Source organism: Alexandromys fortis, unplaced genomic scaffold (genome assembly GCF_014885135.2).
Source record: "Alexandromys fortis isolate MF-2015 unplaced genomic scaffold, M_Fortis_MF-2015_v1.1 scaffold_46, whole genome shotgun sequence".
NCBI lineage: Eukaryota > Metazoa > Chordata > Mammalia > Rodentia > Cricetidae > Alexandromys > Alexandromys fortis.
Genome location: NW_026067919.1, coordinates 8,584,535 through 8,602,876, shown reverse-complemented (window position 1 = coordinate 8,602,876; position 18,342 = coordinate 8,584,535). Strand labels below are relative to the sequence as shown.

The following is an 18,342-nucleotide window of genomic DNA, read 5'->3' as shown; positions in this document are numbered from 1 at the left end:
ACCAGATTAAGACAGCACAAGTTTCTCTCTGATATAAGATTAACTCATAAAAATCAGTACTCTTCTTTTATACAGATGAAAAGGGGATTGAGAAAAAAATCATAGAAATATCACTCTTCACAACAGCCACAAATAACATAAAATATCTTTTGCTAACTCTAACCAAACAAGTGAAAGACCTTTATAATAAGAACTTTAAGGCTTTGAAGAAGAAAGAAATTGAAGAAGACACCAGAAAGTGAAAATCTCTCCCATGCTCCTGGGTAAGTAGAATAAACATAGTGAAATAAACATGGCAATCTTACCAAAAGCAATCTAAAGATTCAATGCAATGACCATCAAAATCCCAGCAAAATTTTTCACAGACATTGAAAGAACAATGTCCAACTTCATATGGAAAAACAAAAAACCCAGGATAGGCAAAATAATCCTGTACAATAAAGGTACTTCTGGAGGCATCCCCATCCCTGACTTTAAACTCTACTACAGAGCTACAGTAGTGAAAACACAGCCCGGTATTGGCATAAAAACAGACAGAAGGACCGACAGAATCAAATTGAAGACACAGATATCAATCCACACACCTATGAACACCTAATTTTTGACAAAGAATTAAAAAAAATATAAAATGGAAAAAAGAAAGTATATTCAACAAATGGTGCTAGCATAACTGGATATAAACATGTAGAAGAATGCAAATATATCCGTATCTATCTTTATACACAACACTCAAGTCCATATGGATCAAAAACCTCAACACAAAAGCAACCACACTGAGCCTCATAGAAGAGAAAGTACACTTGAACACACGGGCACAGGAAACCACTTGCTAAATATATCCCCAGTAGCAGAGACACTGAGAATTACAATTAATCAATGAGATCTTCTGAAACTGAGAAGTTTCTGAAAGGAAAGGACACAGTCAACAAGACAAAACGGCAGCCTACAGAATGGGAAAAGATCTTCACCAATCCCACATCAGACAGTGGGCTGGTCTTCAAAATATACAAAGAACTCAAGAAATTTGACATCAAAAGAACAAATAATCTAATAAAAATGGGGTACAGACCTAAACAGAGAACTCTCAACAGACGAATCTCAAATGACTGAAAGATATTTAAGGAAAAGCTCAATATCCTTAACCATCAGAGAAATGCAAATCAAAACAACTCTGAGATTCCATCCTACACCTGTCAGAATGGGCAAGATCAAAAACACTGATGACAGCTTATGCTGGATATGATATAAGGGGTAAGGGGAACACTCTACTATTGCTGGTGGGAATGCAAACTTCTAGAGTTACTTTGGAAATCAGTATGGTGATTTCTCATAAAATTAGGAAACAATCTACCTCAAGTCCCAGCAATACCACTTTCGGGTATATACCCAAAGGACATGTGCTCCACTGTGTTCATAGCAGCATTATTTGTAATAACCAAAACCTGGCAACAACCTTAATCTTGTGGTACATTTACACAGTGGAATACTACTGAGTGTTAAAAAAAATGACATCTTGAAATTTGCAGACATATGGTTGGATCCAGAAAAAATCATATTGAGTGAGGTAACTCTGACCCAGAAAGACAAATATAGTATATACTCACTCATAAGTGGCTTTTAGAAATAAAACAAAGAAAACCAGCCTACAATTCACAACCCCAGAAAACCTAGACAACAAAAAGCATCCTAAGAGAGATATAATTGATCTAAATAGGAAGGAGCAAAAGACAAGAATTCCTGAGAAAAAAATGAAGCATGGGAGTCTTGAAAGAGTGTAGAAGTCAAGGGGGGAGAAAGGAAGGGGAGCAGAGAAAAAACGTAGAGTGCAATTAAAATAATAATTTTTTTAAAAAGACAGCACAAGTTGAAAGCTTAGGAAAGTTCATAAAGCCTGCAACCCCAACTTCCCAGAATAGTGCACAAAGAAGCTGTGGTGGTAGAACTCGTATTTCAAAAGTGGCGTAGGTGACTCTTTGTCTCCCAAACATTGTGAGACTAGAGATATAACAGTTATAGACCAAAAATCTAGCATATACAACTCCCTGGATTTGAGCTTTAGAGCTAAAAATCAAAGTTCAAAACAAAAGCAAACCCAACAGAAGCAGAGATAAATCCTTCTGGAGTCAGATGTGCTAACACAAATATGCAATCTAAGCACTCAGAGGCAGAGGCAGGATAATTGTGTGCCAGGCCAGACAAGACTGCACAAGGTTTGTTTCCAAAGGAAAATAAAAGAAAACTTTGGTACCAAAGAACAGATAGATTCTACCAGCATATTAAATACATTACACTTTGGAACTGAGTAGGATTTATTTCAAGGTACGAAGGTATTTCAAAACATGGAAATGTATTGATGAATTCATGCCAGACCCCTTGCCTTACACCTGACAGGGTTGACATGGCTCTGGATAGCAGAAAGATGTCTCTCCCTACCAAATTTCATCTAACCAGAAGTCTAGTATATACTTCTCCAGTCATGTGTATCAGTCAAGGAGTAAAATGACCAAGAGTCGAATAGCACTGAAGTTTAATAGTTTTATATTTCCTTTCTGCTTGCCTATATCCCCAAGAACATCTAATTTGAGCTTTAATATGAATATAAATGTGTCCTAGCAATGCTGGAGAGATAATGATTGTCCCTCACAGGAAAATGCTCACTATGGTGCTTTATCTAGTGGCATTTCAAAGATCCAGGAGACTCCCTGGGCTATCATCCATACTGGTGATAAATAGTGCAACATCTTTTGTGACATCTTAAAACTACCCCAAACTGCCTACCTCATGCCCTTGCAAGTCTTTATTGTATCATAAAACACACATCTTTTAACCCCGTATTGTTTAAGAATTTCTCTGTTTTCAAAGTGCATCTTCATGCTATTGAGTTTCTGCTATGGCTGGAGCTGTTGAAGTATCACTGTGCGTTAAACTGCCATCAGCTGAAACTCCTTATGGAGTCTTTCCCCTCCTCTTAAAAAAACAGATTCCATATGTCCTGTTAGTGCCAATCTCTAACAGTTTTCTGAAGATGCTCTTTTCAAGGCAGGGAAACTTCACTGTCATTTTAGACCTCAGTTTGTCCTTTAAGACTGCCACTCAAACTGACCAGGTCTACTGATTGAGGTAGTGATTAAGGGGGCACAACCTGACATCAAATGATCTAGGAAATTCTTTGTCCTATATCTGTACTGCTCATCTGTAAACAGAAAAATAACAGGAGGTGCCCACAGGGACATTTCGCTTACTACATTCATTTTTTGTTTCTGTACTTACATCCAGAAAGCATTATGAAGAGTTAGCAGTCATGGTGGTTATTGAAGTTCATGACATCCTGACTTCAAAGCCTCTCTACTACCAGCGAGGTCACCATCACAATTTCAGGGCTATGGCATTTGACCCCGTCTTCTGCTTTTCTGTAAGACCTAATATCACAACTGGTCACAGCCAGACATATCCATCAAACTCTCTGGTACCTATGCTCTTCCAACTTTGGGACCTTACGACTCTATTAAATTCTAGTTCCCTGCCTTAGGCCACCTCCATGCCAAATGTTCCATCGAATCCTTCCACGTAGTTAGAAAGCAATCTGTCTCTTTTCCAACATCTCTCCTTTATCATTAACCTTTCAAAGTAACTTCCTTCTCTATCATGCATTCATTTTAATAACCTCATTCCCTTTTCCCCTCTACACGGACATATGATAAGCTCAAATGAAAAAAGTACCCCTTTCACTTTTCCTTGCCTCGAGATACCTTTTATGCTTATGTTAAGTAAACAAAAAAATTGGTGCTGATTCAGATTCATGGCCACCAATATATTTCTGTATGTGTTTGCTTCATCTAATTTTTTTTCCTCCTTCAATTTCATCATATAAAGAATACAAAACTTCAAGGGCACTTTTCTTTAGTTCTGCATTTGCTGGGTGCTTGTTCTCCACACTTTAATAATGTCCAACTTACAACTGAAATCTCACATCAAACTGGGTAGTGATGATTTCCTTCATTGCATATGCAATAGTCAATGTGAACTTTAAAAGAAAATATATTGATGTGAGTATTCAGTCAATCTTCCCGGGATCTTGTTTGGATATAGAGTCTCTGCTGATGTACCGAGTTAATTTAAGATGCTGGATTAAGAAAGATACTAAATTCAGTGACTGGTTTATAGATTAAGGCCCTAGGTTGCCATTGAGACATACAGTGAAGAAGGCCAGAGGATAAGAAAGACAAGGGTGTCTAGGAACTGCCAACAGCTATAAAGAGGTATAGGTCATATTTTCTGCAGAGCTTTCTAAAGCAAAATCCTCACTGACACTGTTTTTGAACCTCTAGTCCCCAGAACTATTCAAAACAAGTCTCCATGTTCTAAGTCATCCAGGTTGTGACTTTTTTTTAAAACAACAATCTAGAAAATAAACATCAACAGTGATAATGATTTCCAATTCATGATTTAATTTCAAGGCTAAAACAAGGCACAAGATGAGCTATCAGGTAATGAGTGTTGAATGAATGGTCAAAGCACGATGGGGAGATTACCCATGAGCTTGGTACTAGGACAAGAGCTGATAATTAGAGGGAACTGGAGATGCTTAGTCTAGTTTGCTGAATGTACCGCAGTGGGTCCAGAGACTAGATTAGAAGGGCCAATAGCTACAGAAGAGCCATTTGCTACAGAATGACCAAAAGCCAAGAAAGAATAAATTTCTCTTACATCAAGAGTTGTTGTTGGGGTTTCTGTCCTGCCCAGTTCCCACAGTCATTAAGTCCCAAAGAAATCACACAGAGCTCTACATTAGTTATAAACTGATTGGCCCATTAGCTCAGGGTTCTTATTAACTCTTACAACTTATATTAGCTATGTTAACCATGTGGCTCAGTACCTTATTTCGCAGGGCAATCACTTCTTGCTTCTGTGGACTGCAGAGGAATGGGCTTCCTCCTTCCCATAATTTTCCTGGTTTGATTGACCCACCTCTACTTCCTATCTGGTTGTCCCATCTATACTTTCTGCTTGGCTACTGGCCAATCAGCGTTTATTTAAAATATAATTGACAGAATACAGACCATTCTCCCACACCAAAGAGTAAGGGAAACAAAGTAACTAGAGTATCACAGGTGAACATGGGTATAATGTGGTCAGAGCTGTAGAGTTGGGAGAAGACCACAAAGTGTGAATGCCAAAGCCAGGCAATAGGAGGAGCAGTTGGGGCCTCAACAGAATAGCAGGAGAGAAAAGATCATTTCTAGTCATAACGTGAACAGATTTAAATACAGAAAAATATCATGTAAGGTGAGCATCCACGAAACTGCCTAGGCTCCCACGAAACCAATAGGTCCAGTAGAATCAAAAACCCATTGCCATTGTTCTTGAGGTCTCAGTAGTCCTCCTTGTCCGCTATGTTCACCGAGACCAGTTTTGACCCAGGCTTTTTCAGACCCAGGCCAGCTGGCCTTGGTGAGTTCCTGATAGAACATCCCCATTGTCTCAGTGTATGGGTGCACCCCTCGTGGTCCTGAGTTCCTTGCTTGAAGGTGGGTGGTCCTTGGACTTCCCACAGGGCAGAGAACCCTGATTGCTTTTTGGGCTGACGAGGGAGGGGGATTTGATTTGGGGAGGGGGAGGGAAAGGGGAGGCGGCGGTGGGGAAGAGACAGAAATCTTTAATAAATAAATAAATTAATTAAAAAAAAGAAAAATATCATGCACAGCAAGAACCTATGTGGAGAGAAACGGTGGTTTCCAGGCCCCTCATAATCCTGCAAGCTTTGCCTTTGTTGTTAGAAATTTGCCTGAAAATCTGGGTGCCATTTGTGATTCAATTACCTTCACCCATAGGCGTAAAGAATTGGATTGTGGGAATAAAATTTCTCGTCTTGGCACTTGGGAAAAACTATCTCCCTAATTTACAATTTTGGCAAGAATCACTTAACTCATCTTGCTTTGAGAGCCAGGCATAGCTTTTCTGTTCTGTTTGTTTTTACCAGTAACTGTTATTAAAACTTCGGGCCAGCTATTTTCCTGCTTCTTTTGTTTGCTTTGTCCTTTTACAAATGCATGCCTGGGCTAGAAGCCATTCTTTCCTCCCTTTTTCTAGAATCCTAAACCCACACAAATAAAGATGCTGTTTGGCAGAATCACACACGAAGTCGTCTCAATAATTTGTACAGCTATTGTAAGCCAAACGGGCACAGTAACTTGGGGTCCTTGTTGGAGGAGACACCATCTATAAATCTGCTGTTCTCTTCTGGGACTCACAGGTGGGAGAAACCCAGAAACTCCCCTTTGAGCATTTGAAAATCCCATCTGGGTATTTTGAGTTGTCTGCATCACCTGCTAATCTGTTGGCAGGTTATGTTTAGGAGTGTCCTCACTGATGCCTTGTCATATTTAACCACAGATTTGGCAAATGAAGCAGAGAAAAATAAGGACCGAGGTTGGTTTGCCACAGAAGAGGCTAGAATATGGAAGCAATTAGAGTAACAGCATTGAAACATTTTAAAACTGGTATTGCCAGGAATGGTAGTTCATGCCTATAATTCCAGTATCTTGGAGGCTGAGGCAAAAGGATTACAGCAAGCATTAAGCCAATGCTGAGTATATAATGAGTTTGAGACAAGCCTGGGTTATAGACTGAGACACTGTCTTAAAGTTACAAACACACAAAAGGATAGCTTCATTTGAAAATGTAAAATGTCACAGGTTTGTGGAAGAGAAGGAACAACACAATCCCAGGCCAAATTCCGTCACGGATGTAGTGGTGGTGGTGGCTCATGAGATACCATCATAATCTAAGGAACTATTGGCAACTGATGGCTTTTGGGGGAGGGAGGGTCAGTGGTGGGGACTCTACACCTGTATTCTACCAGACAGTTCCACATCTGTGCACATCTGTAGACTCAGAGTATTAAGAAAAAGAAAAGGCATGTGAAGTTGAGAGGGAAAAGTAACTGGGAATGAGGTAGGGGAAGAATTAGAGGGGAAGGAACACAGTTGGGTTTGATTAACCCATTATATGCCTACAGGAAACTTTCGAAGAATAAAAAAATAGCAACCAAAGTCAAAGTGCTACAAAGTGGCCACACTTAAACTGTTCTGGTGTAGGAGGTCCTTCTGCATTTGTGTTGATTTTATTGGTTGAATAAAGAAGCTGCCTTTTGATAGGGCAGCCCTTAGGTGGGTGGAGTAGACAGAAAAGAATTCTGGGAGGAAGAAGGCAGGCAGAGAGCTGCCCCCCATGAAGCTGCCAGGTCAGACATGCTGAATCTTTCTTAGTAAGCCATGGCCTCGTGGTGACATACAGATTATTAGAAATGGGTTGAATCAAGATGTGAGAGTTAGCCAATAAGAGGCTAGAGCTAATGGGCCAGGCAGCAATTTAATTAATACAGATCTCCATGTGATTATTTCAGGCATTAGCTAACCAGGTGGCCTGGATGACAAGCAGCCTGCCAGCCCGGGTGTAAGCCAGTCGGGTGGTGGGACTCAGCCTGCTGCTCCATCACCTCATACTACACTGTTCAGAACAGGCAGTGGGCACCCTCACTGTGGGTGGAAGGAAAATATGTCTAGCAGAGAATTCTGGTGAAGTTGGGGTCATGCTTTTGCTCTATACCAATAGCTTCTGCATCTAGAAATTCAACCATTGAACAATGAAAATATTGGAGTACATTTATGCCCCTGACCATGTGCAGACCCTTTTTGTTTCTTTTTGTTTCTCCTTAGACCATATAGCAACCATTTACACTGGGCATTAGATTTATGCAGAGGATAATGTCCTCAGGCCTGCATCCAGTAGATGAAATGAATGCTCCATGCATTTTATATAAGTGTCTTGAGTATCTGCATATTTTGGTGTTTGTGGAGGTCCTGGAACATATTACTTCCAGAAAACACATGATGACTGTTTTACATAGCAGTGTTAAAACTAGGAATGTTTATTATGCTCACCCCATGCCCTGAACACTGCTGTGAAAGCTTCATGTGTGCTGGCTCTAAGACAAGCATGACAGTTAGAGCCATCATTTTCAGTAACAGATGAGGAAATCAGAGCATGTTCATACAGTTCTGGGGCCACAAATCTGATATGGCCCTAGAGCATGTCTGCCTAACTCCAAATTATATTCTTTCTTACACTGTTTGTTTTCCTTTGCCTGGTGGCTCTTTGGGATAGCATAATGATGCATCATTGGTACCCTGGGACCATTTTCTCAAGATCGCAAGTGGAGGTTGATACACGAGTTGACTAAGTAAACAATGAGCTAAAATTACATAATTTAAAGTACGTTATATAATATAATGATTAGCCAGCTGTAATACTACCAGAGTTGATAAATCAAATAATGCTTTTCAAAAATATCTTCATAATTGCTTAGACAAAATGATGTCTTCTGTGTTCAATAAAGTAACATTAAACAAGTATTATATCAATTATGTGAAATAAAAGAAATTAAGCAGAACAATTTTTTCTTGAGCCAACACACATGGATATCTCAATCAGTTCTGTAAGGCACCCATGACATTGGCATTTCTCTGAACATTATATTTTAATATGAGCTTATTAATTATTTGTCAAATAGAATTGGATGAAAAGATCAAACATATATTATAGGTTATACATTTCAGATTGTTGGCAGGTTCAATTAATCTCTCATCTCTGTAGTCCATAATTTTTGTAAATGAGAAAGTGCTCTTTACAAGTGCTAATATATTTGATAATTTCAGAGAAAATCCTGCTAAATAGAGCTGATTCATGAGTCTATTTTTTAAATTAAAATTGATATCTATTTTGGACCATATATTTTCAGACACTTCAATCAAGTGTGCTTTTCCTTGAGAAATATTTTCACAACCCAAATCTCATCAAATAAATTATGTATATTTGTAATTATTTTGACTGTTTCACCAAGTGCAGATACTCCAAAATCAGAAAATCAGAGGTCATCTAAAACTCATTCTGTTTTGTTGTTAAAAATCAATTTGCCAAAATGAAAACAAGACCTCTATTAAAATATCCCTTTTAAAGCTTCGATAAGAGAGAGCTGCCCTAGAATTGGACGTTGAGTTCTGCACACCATTTGGATTCTAGCCTTACTTTGTTTAGTCTCACTTTAGCTTTGCAAGATTACATTTAAATGTCTCCTTGTTTACAAGCTTGGCTTTCAAAATTTTTCAATTTGCTAAAAGCTCAAAAGCTGATTTGGGGAGAACCATTTGTTGCATGTACTTACTGAAGATTTATGGTTGATTTTTAATAAAGTGCCTGCCAGATTTAGAAGACTCATTTAAGCAGTGTTCAGTGCTGCTGCAGGACATTTGAGCTGATTCACAAAACACTTCCTGAAAGGCTCCACATTTTTTGAAATTTGACTCATGTCAAGATGGAAAGTTAAAATCCACTTGCTGCCAAGCCGAATTTCATATCTAAAGTGTTTGTCACACAAATTCTGCCATTCTATCTTCCTGTGTACATGTAAACAGTTATGTGTTTGGAGTATTGCTTTTATCTCTATCCTTAGGCTATCGAGGCTTATCTAAAACAACCAGGAATTCTGTGGAGAAGTTCCAAACAATTCCAGGTACTGGTGTTTGTTTCACAGATTCATTAACCTAGTCAAAATGTTCCTTAACAAAGAGCAGGAGGCCAGGCTTCACTAAAAGTTTCCTCTATTTGTTTAACAAAATCATTATCCAGGCTGAATTCTTTTAAAAATAAATTTATAAACACATTCACAACAATATAAAATGTTTCACCTTTAATAGAATGAATTATTATTATTATTATTTTGAGACAGGGTCTCTTGTATCCTTAGACTGATCTTAAACTTGCTGTAGACAGGAGAATGATCTTGAGTTTCTGATCTCATTGCCCCTACCTCCCAACTGCTGGGACAGAATGAACTTTGTAGCAGTTAATTTTTTTTAATGGGAGCAATTTTGACTAATTGCTGGATTTAATTTAGGTAATTATTTTTTGGAAACTTTGGATAATTCTTGGAAAAGTCCCACTTATTATATCTGTCAGACACCGGGTGATCTATGCTGTACTGTGTTATCACCTCTGGAGGAAGAATATGCTACTGTTAATGGAAGGAGACGCAAAGTAATTTCATGAGGACCATTGTGGATTCTGGAGGTTGTGTGTGGCCCACTTCAGTGCCTGCTTTGAACACTTTATAAAATAGCCCACAAAAACCGTTGGCTTTAAGGGAGAACAGAGGTTGTTTTTTGTAGCAGGGATGGTTCCCGCTTTGCCGCTGATCACTAAAGTGAGGCAGATTCAATCGAATTTCAATCGCTTTTGACCCATAGAGACTCTCCACGAAAATCTTGGCAGAACATGATGGGAAAACTGTGGCACAAATGGAGCAAAGGCAAACATGCATTTTTCATAGAGAAAAAAATGGTCACTTTCTTTTTGTACTTCAATTAGATAAAAGATACCTGACATAAAGCCCCCTATTATAAAACGAATGCTTCAGCCATATTTGACACACTTAGAATGTTATATTATACCATCTTCCACCCAAGTACTAAGCAGGCCCAACTTGCTTAGTTTCTGAGTCTAAATGAGATAGGGAGCATTCCGGCTGGGACAGCCTTAGACTGAAGTTATCATCTCTATTTAACTCAAAATCACTTTCTTTACCAGCCATTCTGGGCACTTCTAACAAGAGTTCCCTTTTAAATGTTATATTATAGGAGACATGAATTTCATAATGAACAGTACCAGGTTTATGATATCTTTCTATGTATTATTGGCCAGGAAGGTGACACAGTCCCCGAAAGGAACACACACTATTGCTATGTGTTCTTTATTGCTCATAATAAGTAAGTGGCGATAGTTTGTTGCTGAGGTTATAACCCACTTTGGTTACATGCCATTGAAAAATCATCTTCAAACTGACTATGAATTTTTTTCCTTGATGGTTAGATATCTTATTCTGTAAGTTGCTATGGGGATTCTGAGGGAAAAAGACATTGATAGCTTTACACAACACAGGAGATTGTGTGCTATAATACTGAGCTACAAGACTAAGTTCCCATGCCGGGCGATGGTGGCGCACGCCTTTAATCTCAGCACTCGGGAGGCAGAGGCAGGCAGATCTCTGTGAGTTCGAGACCAGCCTGGTCTACAGAGCTAGTGCCAGGACAGGCTCCAAAGCCACAGAGAAACCCTGTCTCGAAAAACCAAAAAAAAAAAAAAAAAGATTAAGTTCCCACCACTACAGTTGTAGCATGATAGCTATGGGAGTAAGTTACTGCTTACTAATTGCATCTGGAACCTGATATACAGGAAAGAGTTTATGTCCAGTCCTGTGAATTTGGTCAGAAGTCTGTAGTTGGAGAAATCATAGATTTTATTAGGGAATGTATTGGTACTTTTTCACTGAGTGCTCATCCTATAAAAGCACTTATTTAATACTTTCTTTATAAAGTAGATAGTGGATAATGCAGAGACTCATAACTACTCAAAGTTCTTAGAATAACGGACTGAGAATGATCAGACATAGACAGGTTATCTATACCAACCTTTCCCCATCTGGGGCTCAGGAAACATCAGAGAAAAGTTGACAAGATTTACGAGCTGGAGGATAGGAAAGAGAGTGTGAAATGCCTTCTGGATATGACGTGACTCTTGGACACTTCACCATACCACAGCTGTAGTTGCTTGCATAATACCTATAAAGATCAAGTCATTGACAATTCCAGCATAGTGGTGAGGACATGGAGTAAGGGAAACACTTACCCATTGCTGGTAGGAGTGAAAACTTGCATACACACTATGGAAATCAGTGCGTCGATTCTGTAGGAACATAGGAACTGATCTACCTCAAGATCCATCTATACCATTCTTGGATATATACCCAAAGGATGTTTCATCCTGTCACAGAGACACTTGGTCAAACATGTTCATTGATGCATTATTAATTATAACCAAAATTTGGAAACTACCTAAATGTTCCTCAATAAGTGAATGGATATGAAAATGTGACAGATTTGCACAATGGAATATAACTCGGTCATTAAAAAAATGAAATCATAAAATTCACAGATAAATGAATGGTACTAGAACAAATCATCTGAGATAATTCACAGATAAATGAATGGTACTAGGACAAATCATCTGAGTGAGATAACCCAGACACAGAAAGACAAATATGGTATACATTCACTTATATGTGAATATTAACTGTTAAGTCAATGATAACCAAGCTACAATTCTTAGAACCAGAGGTTTTGTATGAAGTAAGAGACTGAAGGAGGCTGGGAAGATAGATCTACCTAGGAAGAGGAAATAGAATGGATATTTATGGATAGATTGGGGCAAGGAGAGTGGAGTGGGAAGATCAAGTCAGGATGGAAAAGGTCCACAATAATTATAGTGCTTAGATGACCAAGAACCTGAGACTAGATAGCTCAGGGCCTAGAGTAAAACCAAATACTATTATTCCAGTAAAGAAACATATCAATAAAATGACCTCTAATGACATTCTGCTTTACTTATAGAGCAGTGCCTTACTCAGTCATTATCAGAGAAGCTTCTCCCTGCAGTAGGTCTAAAGAAACATAAAGACTCACAGTCAGACATTATGTAGATATAAGATACCTTGGAACACTCAATTAAATCCTTCCCCTCTGGCTCAAGGAATCCTGTGGAAGAGGAAGCAGAAAAAGAGTCAGAGAAGATGGAGGACACCAAGAAGTAAGGGAAAGTCAACAGGACCAGTGCACATAGGATCTCCCAGAGACTGAAGCAGCATGCATAGGACCTGCTCAGGTCAGTACAAGCCGGGGTCCTAGATCTGAATGGCAAAGTAGACACATGAACCCACACTTATCTCAGAAATATCTCCAATCGGTAACAAATTGCAAACAGAAATTTGGTTTCTCTAGAGAGTCTTTGGGTAAACTCTTAAAGGTAGGCGGCATGCTCGACCACATGCTCAGTCAGTAGAATGAACTCCAGGAGAGTTTGGACATTTCTGTTCTCTTATGGGCTTTTTCTTTCTTTTTAAAAATTTGTTTTCTTTCTTTATATTTAATTTTTACTTATATAGTTAGTGTTTTTCTCTCTTTTTACCCAGCATACCATTTGATATATATTAAGGCTTCTTATAAGGGACAGAAAGTGGGTGGATCCAGATGGGAGGGCTAGTGGGGAGGAAATGGGAAGAGTAAGAAGGAGAGAATTATAATCAGGATATTTTATGGAAGAATTTTTTGTTGTTGTTGATTGTTTTTTTGAGACAGGATTTCTCTTTAGCTTTGGAGCCTGTCCTGGAGCTTGCTCTGTAGATGAGGTTGGCCTCAAACTCACAGAGAGACCTGCCTACCTCTGCCTCCAGAGTGCTGGGATTAAAGGCGCGTACAACACCACCCAGTCCCCCCCCCCAAAAAAAATAATAAAAGGGAAAAAAGGAAAAAAAATTCCAGTGTAGATGGAGGAGGGGTTTCTGATGACTCCACTCCTACCTGAAATGTTAATTATGGTTGGTGACCTCTGGGAAGTGAGAGTGATTTTCCTTTGAGGATAGGGCCAGTGGCAGATTGCCCATACCTGTGCACCAGTTGGTGGCTGTGTACCTGTTTCTACACAGTCCGTACTAATTGGACCCAGAGGGTTAATAGCAGTAACAACAACAAAAACAACAACAACAATAATAACAATAATAACAATAATAATAATAAGTCAGGAGGGAGGCTGGTTGGCAAGTCTTGGAATGATTGAAGGGAAGTGATGAGGAATGGATAAGATCAAAGTATGTTGTATACACCTATAAAATATTATTTAATTTTGGCTTTGTTTGAAGAGCATATTCCTATCCATTTAGCAACCTTTTCTTCCCAAAGTCACTGGAAATTCCCTCTCTTCTCTCCTTCTGCCTGGAAATATTGATTAAGGAAATGTTTGCCTAATTCTAGACTTGGTGTGTTTGGCTTCTTGACTTAGTACAGTAACTTCAGAACTTACTGTAGCCTGTGTCAGCACATACTACGATGAATCTATTCATCTTTTACAGAACATTTGGCCTGGCTGTTTGGATTTCTGATATTAATTTGGGGGGGATGTACCCATCATTAGAAGAGCAAAGTCATACAGTCATTTTATTTAACTTTTTGAAGAATTGCCAGAGGCTAAGACATTTTGCACATGCACTAAAAATGTGCCATGAATCTGGGATACCACATCCTCACCAACTCTTGTGATTTTCTGTTTGTAAAAATTTCGCCAGTTCAATGCATCTGAACAGCTACCAGTGTTCAGGTTTGGTTCGTAGTTTACTGATGAATAATGATGTTGAACATCATTTCATGTGGTTTATTGGTTGTATGTATATCTTCTTTAGAGAAATGACTAAGTCTTTCACCTAAATTAAGCATATATTTAATCCTTTTGAATGCTTACGTTTATATTTTTGTTTATAAGAACTCTTTAAATAATCTTCAAATCATATCATATAGCCTATAGCTGATTTCTCATTATTTGGCTGCCTTTTTAGTTGATGCACACACACATATACACACACAGATGATTGAAGTCTACCAAAGACTGACTGCATGCCCAGTGTACCCTTTTACAAAACATATTATTTTGAGATGATGCTTTCATGTTTCTGCTCAGCTGCCCAGGCCATTCTTGTATTTGAGGATTGCCTCTCAATCTCCCGGGTAACTGGTACACCAGGCCTAGTTTGGATACATTTGATTTTATATACAGAAACTTGATAATGTCCTGTTATTTATTGCTTTGTCATGCACTTGGTATCATATCTAAGAATTCATCACCAAATCCAAAGCCATGAAAAATAACTTAAAAGTACTGTTATTTTTGTTATTATTTTATATTTAATTAACGTTTGCATTTGTGATATGGGATTCCCCTCTATATGCTGTGAATACCATTAGTTAATAAAGAAACTGCCTTGGCCTGATAGGGTAGAACTTAGGTAGGTGGGGAAAACTAAACTGAATGCTGGAAAAAAGAAGGGCAGAGTCAGAGATAAGCTATGGAGCTACTGCCAGAGACAGATATGCTGCAGCCTTGCTGGTAGGCCATGAGCCTCATGGTAAAATATAAAATACTGGAAATGGGTTTAATTAAGATGTAAGAGTTAGCCAATAAGATGCTACAACTAATGGGCCAAACAGTGATTTAAATAATACAGTTTCTGTGTGATTATCTCGGGGCTGAGGAACCAATAAGTGGCCTCTTCCTCCAAAACATTTGATGTAACAAGGAAGTAAAAATGAGTTGATTTTAATGTTGTTCAATTGCTTCAATGTTAATTGTTATAGAGATATAGTCCTCCATACAAGGTCTTTGTTATAGATCAAATCTTGATGTCCATAGACATCTAGGTTAATGCCTTGGGTTCCTTTAATGTTCTCTATGTACTCTTATGCCAGTGCAATGGTAGTTTCTATGGCTTAGATGTAAATTTTGAACTAAGAACATAAGAGTCCACAAGTATTTAATCTTTTTGCCTTATATTATTTTACCTATTTATGATGTCTTAAAATATGCCTTTGAAGGCTGTATGGTCCATTTCTTTAAGTTGTGGAAGATTACTACAACTCTGATTATTGGGACAGTATTCACAACATCCAAGATATGAAACCAGCCTAGATGATTCCAGTAAACAGATGAACTGACAAAGTAAAAATATTTGCATAGACTTTAATTTAGTCATAAGTAGGAATAAATTGCCAGACAGTGGTGGCACATGCCTTTAATCCCAGCACACAGCATAATGAAATACATTACATGGGACACCTATTTAAAAATAGCTGTATGCAGACATGCTTGCTCATGCTTGCAAAGCTAGAACTCAAGAGGATGAAGCAGGGGGATTACTTTGAGTTTGACATCATCTGGAATTAGATAGTTATCCATGTTGGGGGACTCAGTAGTTAAGAGTATTTGATGTTCTTGGAGAGGACCCAAGTTTACCACCCAGTACCTCTTTGAGTCAAAACAAGTTTTAAGTTAAAAATAAATGGCAGTTGAAATGTTAACAGGAATTACATTGAATTTATGTGTCATTTCAAGTAATATTTTGATATATAAGCATTAATCTATGTATCTAATGTACTTACATTTTATCCTTTGTTTTAATTTCTTTACAAAAGTTCTGGAGATGTCAATGTGTTACACAAGTCTTTGTATTTTAGTTCACCTTCTGTTCCCAAGTAACTTGTTCTTATGGATGCTACTATAGGTGTAACTGTCTTGTGAAATTTTTTTTGGTTCTTTAACACTGGTATATTAAAATATGTTTTTTCACAGTTTGCTAATATCTACTCTGAAATGTTCAGGTTTTTTTTGGATAATATCCATAGCTTTTTATAGATTCTTTGCCATTTATATGGTAAGGTCACACCACCTCTACCTAAAATTAGAGGGACTTGGTTTCTTTTCCAGCTTATATACCTTTTGTTGTTGTTACTCTGGTTTGAACTTTCAGTACAACTTGAAATATTTACAACACTAAAAGCAAGTATCCTTAACTTTTCCCTTATCTTAGTGACATTGTCATTGCTTATGGTGTAAGCATAGGTTTTTAGAAATCTATAGTACATATTAAACTTACCTCTACTCCTGGGTCTTTTCTAAGTGCCTTTTAAAATCACAGAAGATGAGGCTGGAGAGGTAGTTCAGCAGTTAAGAATTTTTGATGTCCTTGCAGAGGACCAAAGTTGAGGTCCTAATACCCATGTCAGACCAAATGTAAGTCCAACCCTGGAGGATTCAATGCTTTTTCTGGCCTTGATAGGCACCATAACCATGTACATATGCTCACATACAGATCCATGTATACACACATACACACACACACACACACACACACACAGAGAGAGAGAGAGAGAGAGAGAGAGAGAGAGAGAGAGAGAGAGAGAGAGGAACCAAAACCAATTTAAATCATTAAAAAAATAATGAAAAAGTAAAGTATTGGATTTTTCAAAATACTTTCTCCATTAATTGAAATTACTATTTCCCCTTCATTTATTTGAATAATGTATTGTATTGATTGGTTTTCTTATGTTAAGCTACTCTTGCATTTCTAGAACAAATCTCACTTGGTATATATATATATATATATATATATATATATATATATATATATATATATATATATACACATATATATAATCCTTTTAATGTTCTTGATTTAAATTTAGACCATTGTACTTTATGAAGCATTTTAAATCTATAACAGGCAAGTTTTTCACTGTGAACTCATCATGTACTATTTTTGCTTGTTTGTTTTTGTTTTCTTGTGTGACAGGCTCTTTGAAGTCCAAGCTAGCCTAAAACCTAATACTCCTGCCTCTGCCTCCTGGAGTAGTGAAATTACAGGTGTATATCACGTTATCCTTAAGTGTTTTGCAGTCAGGGGACTCCTCTGTACATGGCTTCTGCTGAATTCCTGGGCTTTCATTATGTTGATTTTATTTATATTCATTCATTTATATTTTCTAGATTTCTTGTTTTACCCACTGCTTGGTCAGGGATGTGTTGTACTTCTCATCCCTCTGTGCCCTTTTAAAACACAAGCTGTCCAATACTTAGTAGTTGTTATCTGTTATGTTGTGCTAACAATACCTTTTAATTCAGTTGATCTTGTTTGTGAACAAATATAATAAGTCTTTTCTGGAGAATGTGTCTTCTGCTGCTTTTAGACTGAGTGTTTTATATGTTCCTGTCACATTTCATTAATCTGTAGTATTGTTAATGTCCTCTGCATCTTTATTTACCTTCAGTCTGTATGTCATACCCATCATTAAAGGTGGTGTATTGAAGTCTGCAAATATTACTGCAGAACTGAGTTCTTACCTCTTCTGTTTTCTTCTTGTTTGCTTCACCTTTGCTTTGGTGCATGCATTTTGTAATCATTAAGGCTTTGTGATAAACTGACTTTTTAAAAGACATACAATGTACTTCTTTGTGTCATGCAGTAGTATTTTACTTAAGGTTTATTGTATTTGGAATTAACACAGCTACTCTAAGACTAATTTGGTTGTCATTTGCATGTAATGTATTTTTCATCTTTTCACTTTCAACATATTTATGCCTGAGTTTGTCTATTTTCTATCTCTACAATAGAATAGAATGAGAAGAGTAATTTATAATGAACATAAATATATTTTATACAGTTCAGGAAAATGGAGTGTCCAAACTTTAGGAGATGTCATCTGGTTGGGAACTTATTGTGTCACCCCATGGAAAGAGATGGGAATAATGATAGAGCAAACACTAGAGAGCAATAAATCATAAGTGGAGAAGTGAGCCCCTTTATAGTTAATATTATTCTGTTCATCAGGATGCAGTCCTAATGTTGTAACC

At 37.7% G+C, this 18,342-nt stretch overlaps 1 long non-coding RNA gene across 2 annotated transcripts in view; it reads left to right on the top strand.

The window, feature by feature from the left end:
* Positions 1–18,342, top strand: part of LOC126500570 (uncharacterized) — a 107,311-nt gene that overhangs the window by 77,453 nt on the left and 11,516 nt on the right. For both annotated transcript variants that reach the window (XR_007591380.1, XR_007591379.1), the window contains one exon: positions 12,643–12,774. This is a non-coding gene — a long non-coding RNA (uncharacterized lncRNA). The remainder of the gene's footprint in view (positions 1–12,642; positions 12,775–18,342) is intronic.